At 35.7% G+C, this 10,381-nt stretch overlaps 1 long non-coding RNA gene across 2 annotated transcripts; it reads right to left on the bottom strand.

Moving 5' to 3' along the window:
* Positions 1-1,846: 1,846 nt before the first annotated feature.
* LOC138126067 (uncharacterized) lies at positions 1,847-5,122 on the bottom strand. Of its 2 annotated transcripts, XR_011157605.1 has the most exons (3): positions 5,045-5,122; positions 4,658-4,815; positions 1,847-2,603 (listed from the first exon to the last, which is right to left on the bottom strand). It is a non-coding gene; the product is annotated as an uncharacterized lncRNA (long non-coding RNA). The 2 variants fall into 2 exon arrangements; XR_011157604.1 differs by having other exon boundaries at positions 1,847-4,815.
* Between the last annotated feature and the right edge of the window lie 5,259 nt (positions 5,123-10,381).

Genomic DNA, 10,381 nt, shown 5'->3' with positions numbered 1-10,381 from the left:
TCTTCCAGAAATTAACGTATTTATTTTGCTCAAAATCAGTACAAGACAATGTAATTAATTGGCTTTGTTGTTTTTAGAAGATAAACTTTTCTTACCAAGCCACCGACCCTTCACTGGTAAAATAATTCATGAATTGTTCGCGGACTCTGCTTGCTTGTGCCGATGCATGTCTATGTGAACCATTTTGCAAATCCAGCAATGTTTTTGGTTCTGGTCTCAAACCAAGCTGTATATCACCGGTGTCTAAATCTTCAACATCAAAGCATGTGGCATGTGTATAATAATCTCGACGGTTTCTTCTCAGAAAGTTGTGTAGAGTACAGAGTGTAGAGTACAACATGCCATGACCACTTTATCAATATTTTCCAATTTCATATTAATAGCCGTATGAAATATACGGAATCTTGCAGCCAAAATGCCAAAAACATTTTCAATGATACGACGACTTCTCGATAGTCTGTAGTTAAATATTCTCTTGCCATTATCAAGTTGCCTCCGGGTGAAAGGTTTTAAAAAATCGTTTCTTAAAGCAAAAGCTTCATCGCCAACAAAGACAAATGGTAAAAATATATCAGTGTTTGACTTAGGCAATGATATTGATGACTTTCGCATGCTGAATCGGTTGACAGAAGAGCACGTCAGAAGAGATAAAATCAAAAAAATGAGAGTGAAAAACGCTGCTCAGGTTTTTTCCCATAGGGTTCAGTCCACGACGCGGGCCCTTTTGAAATTTGGCAATAATGTTTTACCTGCTGAGGCTATGGGAACGGCGAACTTTCTATTATTTGTGGACAAACTGCTTGATAGCATAAACGGTTCGTCTTTAAATCCCACAGATGGTAAAGTTTTAAGACGTGCAGTCACTCCCAAAACAGATCACGTAAAATTTTGGGATGAGGCAATAACAGTGTTACGTAGTGTCAGATACATCTCCGACAATAAACAACTTATACCGCCAACGATTACAAATTGGGTATTATCACTCCGCAATTTAAATATGATATGGCGTAAGTTGCAAGGTTATGGGTTTCAGTTTCTTTGTACAAGAAACTTGAATCAAGACCCACTTGAGAATTTTTTCAGTTGTGTCCGCAGTCATGGAGTCAGGAATGTAAACCCGTCATGTAATTCATTCCGCGTACATTTAAGACTCTAATTGTAAATAATTTTCTAACATCCCATTCACCACATGCCAATTGTGAAGAAGATGAAACGGAAGGTGTGTTGAGTGGCTTGCAGACATTTTTAGACACTGAAGCTACCTTGCATCAGGAACACGAAGGTTTGGTGCCACTAAATTATGTGGAGAACAAGATTATTTCATTGTCGCCCAGCCAAGGGAATCTTACTTTAAAAGTTCATGGCTATTTAGCTGGTTTCATGGCCAAGGCATTACTAAAAATTATCGGTATGTATATGTAAAATATGCCGCGCCGAGTTGAAAACAGAAATTACGACTGAAGAGCATGAAGCAAGGGAATATCGACCTAATGCCCTATTAAGGTCACGAACCAAATATGTGGTTCTTTTTGGTCTGTGTGCCCAAGTTGTGGGTCATTTTCTGCCCTCAATGTGCACAGAAACAAATCTACATTCAAAATTAGTGTTAATATTGACTAAAAATATTACAAGTGACATTTTTGTATCATGTGATCAGCATAATTTGTTTAATTTATTTGTACATTTTTTTTTGCTACACTTGGGTGACTAATGTCAATAATATTCTTAAGGGTAAAATGCCAGTGGAACCAGCGAAAGATCCTGTAAAGGAACAAGCATTGAACTTGTACAGAAAGCATCATGCCCGACAAAATGCAATTAGGAAAGCCAAACAGCTGCAGTGATGTAAGGCATGTATATTACCTATTTATTTATTTTGCTTACAAGTTTACACTCCAATTTTTATTACCCAATAAATTACAAAAAATACAATAAAAATACAACAATGAATACAAATTAACCGTATTTCTAAAATGTTAAAATGTAATAAAATTAAAATAAACTTTACAGATTCATGAAATACAAGAAAATTTACATACAGGGTGATTTACGAGGAATAATGAGCCCGACGGAATAGAAAATGCAACCCGCAATTCATCAGGAGAAAAACCCGGACATTTACCGCTTCGATGTCCGGCTTTTTGTTGCAATGTATTGTGGGTTGCATTTTCTATTCCGTCGGGCTCATTATTCCTCGTATTATTATTATTTAGGGCGCCGAAATAATAGTACGTCGAGCGGCCGCCAAAGTAGCGCCATTGTCGGCTCAACCAGCACCTGACGATCTCCACTTTTGGACGCTTTCGGCGCGCTAAAAAATATTTTTTTCACAACTTTTTCGACAGTTTGGGATATTGAATTGTAATCTATCCGATAGTTTGAAAAATCTTCCAACTTTGTTCCAAAAATGGTTTGAATATTTTCATCAGAACAAAAGTTAACAGGGGGTTGAAAAATTAGCATGTAAAACCCTATGGCCAGTCTTAAAAAAAATTCACTGTATAGTGTGGTGCAAAAAAGTAAATTTAAAACAACAATAGTAGTGTATTATTTCAAATTTCCCTCCCATCGCGGTAGTAGCGACCTTGCGTCTGTAGTCAGAACTAAAATGAAAAAGATGAAAAATGTAGAGAGAGTCCCATCTATATACCTATTCTCTTTAATCTATGCCTCTTAGAATCCTTGGCTATTATTGAAACAGGTTTGTTCTCGACTTTTAGAACAATGGACATCACTAAAATTGTTTTTTTCAAAAAGCTGCATTAGAAACAGAAATTCCCACAGCAAGAGCAATATTTAACGCTTTGAATAATCACATCTTTAAATTATACCTACAGTTCCTTGAATTCAATTTGAAACAAATTACAGACGTAAATCAAGAACTGCAAAGTGAAACACCAAAAATACCAATACTTCTTGATAGAGTTGCCTGTCTGTATAAATTAATATTGAAATGTTTCATTCAAAATGATGTCATTAAAAGAACAAACTTCTGCCTCATTGACGTGAGAAATCCTCGTAATTATAAACAGATTGAAAATATTTAATTTGGTGGAAACGTAGATACCTTTTTAAAGAATCCAGAAAATTCTGAGTTTTTGATGAATAATGAATAATGATACAGATTCTTTTCGAATTAAGTGCTTAGACTTTTATGTTGAGCTATGTCTTCAAATACGAAATAGATTCAACTTTCAGGATAAAGTCCTAGAGTATGCAACTGTATTCAGACCGTCTGTAGCACGGTCAGGTGACATCTTGGCTATTTCGGATTTTAAAAACTTATTTCCGAATTTAACTGATATTGACGTAGATCTTATTAAACAGGAATGGCAACTATTGAGTGAGACTGATTTATTAACAAAAGACTGTGATGATATAAGTGATTTTTGGGCCAAAGTAGCTATTATAAAAAATGAGCTTGGGAATTTAATGTTGCCTAATTTACTAATAATTGTAAAATACATCTTATCGTTGCCTCACTATTCTACGGCAGCAGAACGAGTATTTTCACAACTCAGTTTAATAAAAACTTAAGAAATAGACTACTGATAATGAAAACATAAAAGGCGGTTTGACATTACCCCCTAAAAATTATAAAGTAAATACATCTGTGTACCCTGACTTGTTAAATTTTATCTCGTTTAGGATGTTTTTACTATTGATATTCTTTAATTTAATTTTTGTTTTTTTAATCTTTAGAAATATTATTTTGTTTTTGTTATTTGATTGTTATATTTTATGATTATTAAACATTAAAATTTTAATCGTATTATACAATATTCATACATCACAATCTTAGAAACGCATTTTATAAGCACCCGCCATTTTTGGTACAATTTCACCAGCTCTGGTACGAAAATTCCCTAGGACTTGGTATACTTCGTCGAGTGAGACATTGGGAGATTTTAAATTGTATTAAATTAACCCAACACTACAAAATGTACTAGAATACATTAATTAGAGCATAATTTCAGGGCAAAAATGTTACTGCTTGAAAGATATATTTCAAATTTGACGTGCGCTAGGTAGTACTTTCTCTACGTAGAATTTAGTGATTTTTATGTCAACCAATCTCTCGCTGGACAAGCTATACTAAAATTAATTGCCTTATAGCAACGCTGGACGGAACAATGTCCGGTGGCGTCCCAAGTCTTTTGCGAATTTGTTTGAATAAAATTTAATAAGATTGTAAATTAAATAATAATTTCTGAAAAAATAATGGAAACAATATTCAAACTGTACGACACCAAGTATTCTGTCGAGTTTAGCACTGCTTCGTAATAATACATTGCGCCCAACGCCCTGCAAGTACTGTGTGGCACGTTCATGGAAGTCGACCCGTTCCACTACAACAGCCTAAATCTATCCGAACACTAGGTACATATTAGTTAATACTGCTTCCGGTCATATTTAAAACTTCATATCTTTCATTGGGTAAATCTTTGCTATTCTTGAAATCCAATTGAGGTATCTTACTACACAAATGCAGGGTAGTTGCTTACAGCCTTGCAAATGACATCAAATAATTGACCTACTGACAATATGCTCCCAATACTTACTGTAACAATGACCTGCAATAATTAGATACATACCCACTTACTGAACATATTTATCACATTCTGACTAAGCTACAATTAAATACCTAGAAACTTACCATTCAGTGGTGGTGAGTTGCCAATTGTTTCAGGTGTCCTTTAGTAACTTGCAAACCTGATGTCAGTTTGTTGGTATCAAAATACCAAAATACAACCCTGAATGAAACTCATCACTTAATAACCACGCACAACAGTCCACTGATCGGCACAGTTCATTCTGTAAAATACAACAGCATAAATAATAAACACGTTCAGCAGAAACTTCGATTTTACAAAAAGTTAACATAACCTAAAAATGACGCTACTCGCGTTACAGTCGCAATCAGTAAATTTTAACCGCGAGCAAACAAACTATTGCAAGTGGGCGACTATGAGCGTGATAATGAAAAATGGGAAATGTAATAAATAATGACCTTTACAAACAAAATATGAAAAGAAAAACTTACAATTTCCTTACCGCACTGTCGCTATTTGAACTGCAAACTTGAACACAGAACACCAAAACAAAAACACAAACTTGCGCGCTGCAACCAGGTACGGTTTAGGAATACGGACTACGGAGGCACAGTATAAAGTCACTAGAAACTATAGTTTCTAGTGACTTTAGCACAGTATAACCAGTAGCGACACAAAATGACAGGTTCATAAGAAAAGCATTGGGTCGTTATGAACACGTCTAAATGACGGTTTGGGTAGTAAAGTCCTTGAAAATAGTTTGAATTCGTTTGAAATTTGTGGTGGTAGCCCTGAATCACTATCAATTCTCTGATTAATAAATGTAAATTCCTCTAAAACTTTCTGCTTTCTGAAATATGCCTGAATTTGTATGTATAAGGAGTTGCCTATTCATATCACACGCTGTTTGAGAAGTGACGGTTTGGGTTATAAAAGTCAATAAGGGTCACGTTCGCAAATCAAGCTCTGTCGCTACTGGTTATTATACTGTGACGGAAGATAGGTTTGTCTTCTGTGGTTTGTCTACATGTCCAGTGTGCGGGGTGCGTCGCATGCACATTTGTACCAGGTAATCAAGAACGACTTTAAATTGGCAATACAATTAAGAACATTTTTTTTATTCGACTATTTACAACACTGCAACCGGATATGTTTAGTGGGTTTATTTGACAGATATCTGACGTAGCATTATCAACGACAAAATGCTAGGTTATGACAGTAAAAATTAACTGCAAAAAGAAATCAAAGTTGGAATTCGGAATAATAATCTAAAAATTAACTAAAGGAAATTCTCGAAGTGCTTCCCATTTTGCTCTAAACATAAATTAACTCTTCTCTCGAACAATTCACCGGCATGTTTAATTTAATTTGAAATGTCAAATTTGACTTGTCACTGGTGTAGCTGTCAGTGTGAAGCCATCAACAACCATTTAAAAATAAAATTCCGTATCACCACCTTAAACAGTACGAGCGTCTAGCTGCAGGGATAAACCCTCCAATGAAAATCTAGAACAAAATGCGCATGCGCGAGTACAAATTTTACGCGATAACTTCAATGAACGAAGTTTTAGCAACGTTTCTACAGGATGAGTAATTATTATAAATGATTGTAGTCGAAGCAGGCCATGCCCATGTTATAAAATTTTTGCCGCTTTCATGTGAACTGTCAATTTTTGTCGCTGTCAGTGTCATTTTTAGGTGAAAAGTACGGTGATGAGTATTTTATTATTATTTTTTTTAATTACCGATTGAATCCAAAAATATTGAGTTGTTTTTCATCTAATTTAACTCCTGAGTGTGAACGGTGTGTACTATTGCGGCCAAAAAATTTCGTCCGTCACTTTCAAGGCCCTGACATGAAGTGTAAACTACCCTTAAGCACCAATAACCTCGTTTTGTTATCGTTATTGTCATTTTGACAATCTGTCATTCAGTCCATCAGTTCAAATTTTGTGAATACAAAGGACAAGTTCCACTCTTACACAATTACCACACGACCGCTAGTCGCTAGTGGCACTAGAGACTAGAGGCAGACTTGCGGCTATTTTTGGATTAAAGTACCAAACAGAGAACCGTGGAAATTACACGACTATGCCGTAGTTTTTAAAAAATCAAACAAAAAACATTAAGGCAAAGACAAGGAAATGAAACATTTATTTTTGTTTAAGTACTTAGCTAAATCAAAAGATAAAATGAATGAAGTTTAAAATCAATACTTGGTCATTGCTCCATTGGCGTCAATAACTCGTCTTACACGACGCGAGATGGAGAGGCATAAATCTCTGTGATAATTCCTATGTAATGATTGCCATGCATTAGTAATCGCAGTCAAAAGTTCTGCCCTATTCCGAATCACTTGTCGTTGTTGCAAATTACGAACCAAAAATCTGGACTGCGACTTGGCCAATCAAGAACGTTTATGCTACCATTCTGCTACCCTATGTGCTGAATGCATTGAACAATTGTCTTGTTGAAATATGAAGTTAAAATTCGGAAAAATTCTTGAAACTAAAGGCATCATCACGTCTTCAAGAACTCTAACATAAACATCACTGTTGAGCCGATCTTCTAGAGACAACATTAGCCCAGGTCTATCTACTAAAATCCATGCCCATATGTTTGCCGAAAATCGACCGCTCCTTTCCGTTGTATTTGCTTGTATTTACCCCTTCAACAGCCGTCATAAAAGGGCTATTGCGTAATCTATGGAGAAGCATATTATCTTCTTCTGCAGTAAATGTGCTAGGCCTCCCTGAATCTTGGCGTCTTTCAATAGTTCCATTCCATTTTGTCTCCATTTCTGAAGAATGGACGAAATTGTACTTTTAGGTATACGAAGGTCCATCGAAATCTGAGCTTGGGACATTCCTCTTTGTGCAAGAGTTACTATTTTGATTTTATTAAAATTTGATACCGATGGCATTTTGCTTGACTTTCAAAAGTGACAAGTAAAAACATCAATCATAATGACAATAAGGAATGGACTACACCGATTTTTTTGAAATGACGGAAAAATGACGGCCGAAATTTTCTGGCCCTATTAAAAAAAGTTCTAGATGACCATTCCTTATGCCCCAAAATGTCTTCTACAAAATAGGATAGGTCTCATTTAGTTATTCCTTTGAATCTCTAATAAGAATTGCAGTCCGATTTTACTCAACTAATAGAGCGCGCCGACACTGAGGATCAGTGGCAACCCACTGGAACGGTGATCCGGCGTCCAGGTTCTGGAAGAAGGCGGGTGTCTTCCGTGGAACAGAACGAGGCATCCCCGAACTATCACCGAAATCTGTGCCTGTCCATGAGGAATAGATTGCTCTTGGTTGTACAACAAAATGGAGCAATGATCAAATATTGACTTCTTCAGTTTTATTTGTAGTTTTTTTTATTTTAAACTTTTAATTTTAAGTTTAATAAATAAATGTTATAATTTGTTAGTATTGTGGATTGATCTCTACTTTGAATTTTTTGATATTTGCCTACCAAAATACAAACTGTTGGGTCGTTCTGTCTTGACGTAAATAGAACTAAATTTGGTTTCATCTATGATGAAGACATTCCTGATTTTGTGTTGATGCTAAACCTCTAAGAATTAGATAGGTACGGTCGGTGGACAAATAAAACTGGTACACTTAAAATTTAATCTATGTAAATCAGACCATTGAATTGTCAATATATTTGTCAGTGTCTATATAATATGTCATACCTAAGTTAACCTATTTGTGATAAAGCCGTAATTAAACGATGCAAATTTGTAAATTTTGACTTATGTGATTGTCATTTTTGTCCCAGTTTTATTTGTCCATCGACTGTACGTATCTACATTCTACACCACTCGATAGCCTAGGGGCTGCAGCGACTTTCGCAGTTTCGAAGACAAAGACGAAACGATTAAGATTCATCCACGTTCACCATTCGTGAGCCGACATAGGCACACCAAAATTTTTGTGTTAATCTATGATTGACTAATCTGTCACTTGTGACATGACAAAAAAGGCAAAAATAAAAAATGAGGTTAGTTGACCATAAAGCCAGTTTTACATTTATATGTCAAAGGAATAACAAGTCGTTCAAAAATTTTTGTCCGCCATAGTATGCCTTTTTTTGTCATGTCACAAGTGACAGATTAGTCAATCATAGATTAACACAAAAATTTTGGTGTGCCTATGTCGGCTCACGAATGGTGAACGTGGATGAATCTTAATCGTTTCGTCTTTGCCATCGAAATTGCGAAAGTCGCTGCAGCCCCTAGGCTATCGAGTGGTGTAGAATGTAGATACGTACCTATCTAGTTTTTAGAGGTTTAGCATCAACACAAAATCAGGAATGTCTTCATCATAGATGAAACCAAATTTAGTTCTATTTACGTCAAGACAGAACGACCCAACAGGTTGTATTTTGGTACGCAAATATCAACAAATTCAAAGTACAGATCAATCCACAATACTAACAAACGATAACATTTATTTATTAAACTTAAATTAAAAGTTTAAAATAAAAAAAACTTTACAACTAAAACTGAAGAAGTCAATATTTGATCATTGCTCCATTTTGTTGTACAACCAAGAGCAATCTATTCCTCATGGACAGGCACAGATTTGGTGATAGTTCGGGGGTGCCTCGTTCTGTTCCACGGAAGAGACCCGCCTTCTTCCAGAACCTGGACGCCGAACCACCGTCCCAGTGTGTTCCCACTTCCGCATAATGCCATGGATAGTGCCCTTCGATAATCCTAAATTCGTCGAAATTTGCCCATACGACATACCCATCTGGTGAAGGGTTACTATTTTGGCTTTAGTAAATTCTGATACGGCTGCCATTGTATCACTAAATTATTATTATAAACTTGATAGACGTTTACTTCAAACCGTCAATTTTTCGATTTAATTTATAAACGTCATAATAACAGTAAAGGGCAGCTTACAATGACATTTTTTGATATGCCAAAATCTGATCGTTCAAAATTTTTTGTCCGCCATAGTACTATGGCGGACAATAAATTTAGGCCGGCCTATCATTGACTTGACATCAAAATGTGAAGCTGGCATTATGTTCAACTAACCCCATTTTCGATTTTTGTCATTCTTGTCATCTTGACAGCGATAATCAAAATTAAAATTGGGAAAAGAAGCGTGCACCATAGAGAAGTGCTACTACAAATCAGTTATGCTAGTGCGTCATGATCTGTAAGTTACGAAAAGGGCGAAGGAAGCGCCAAACAGCTTGAAAACCATAAGTTTGACAAACTGACACATCAGTCATAATGACAATAAATGGTCGCTTGCACTGACTTTTTTTAAATGTCAGAAATTTGCCGGCCTAAATTTATTGTCCGCCATAGTACCTATTAGGTTTGGTGATTTGTTCGATAGAATCTTAAGGCAAATTTCGGCGGTTTAACCACGTATAACTATGGTCATAGGTTAATGGTTAAAGCATTTTCCATTTTGGCGTTCCTGACAGATAACTATGACGTCATATTTAACCAAACCATTCAACTAGCGTTCAAGGCTGGTTATTAGGCCAGGTTATTTTTATTTATCTGTCTCTTCTAATGTGCATTCAGTTCTTGTCGCTTCGGGTTTTCAACGAAAGCGCGAAAGCAAGATTTAATAATTTGTTAGATTAAAAGATGCGTATTTTTTGTAGTTTCATTTAAAAAAATGAAAATTTATTTTTTGCGCGATTGTACTCTATTTGCTTGTTTACCACATCTGTTTCCAAGACGGTAAGCTCTGTTTACTCGTTGCTAACGATAAACTGGACGTAAGTAATTTTTGGTGTTATAGACCGGTAAGTAAAGTTTATTCAAAATTATTAGGTATTAG

The sequence above is a fragment of the Tenebrio molitor genome, chromosome 3, assembly GCF_963966145.1.
Source record: "Tenebrio molitor chromosome 3, icTenMoli1.1, whole genome shotgun sequence".
NCBI lineage: Eukaryota > Metazoa > Arthropoda > Insecta > Coleoptera > Tenebrionidae > Tenebrio > Tenebrio molitor.
The sequence above is the reverse complement of the archived record's forward strand: the minus strand, read 5'-3'. Positions and strand labels throughout refer to the sequence as shown.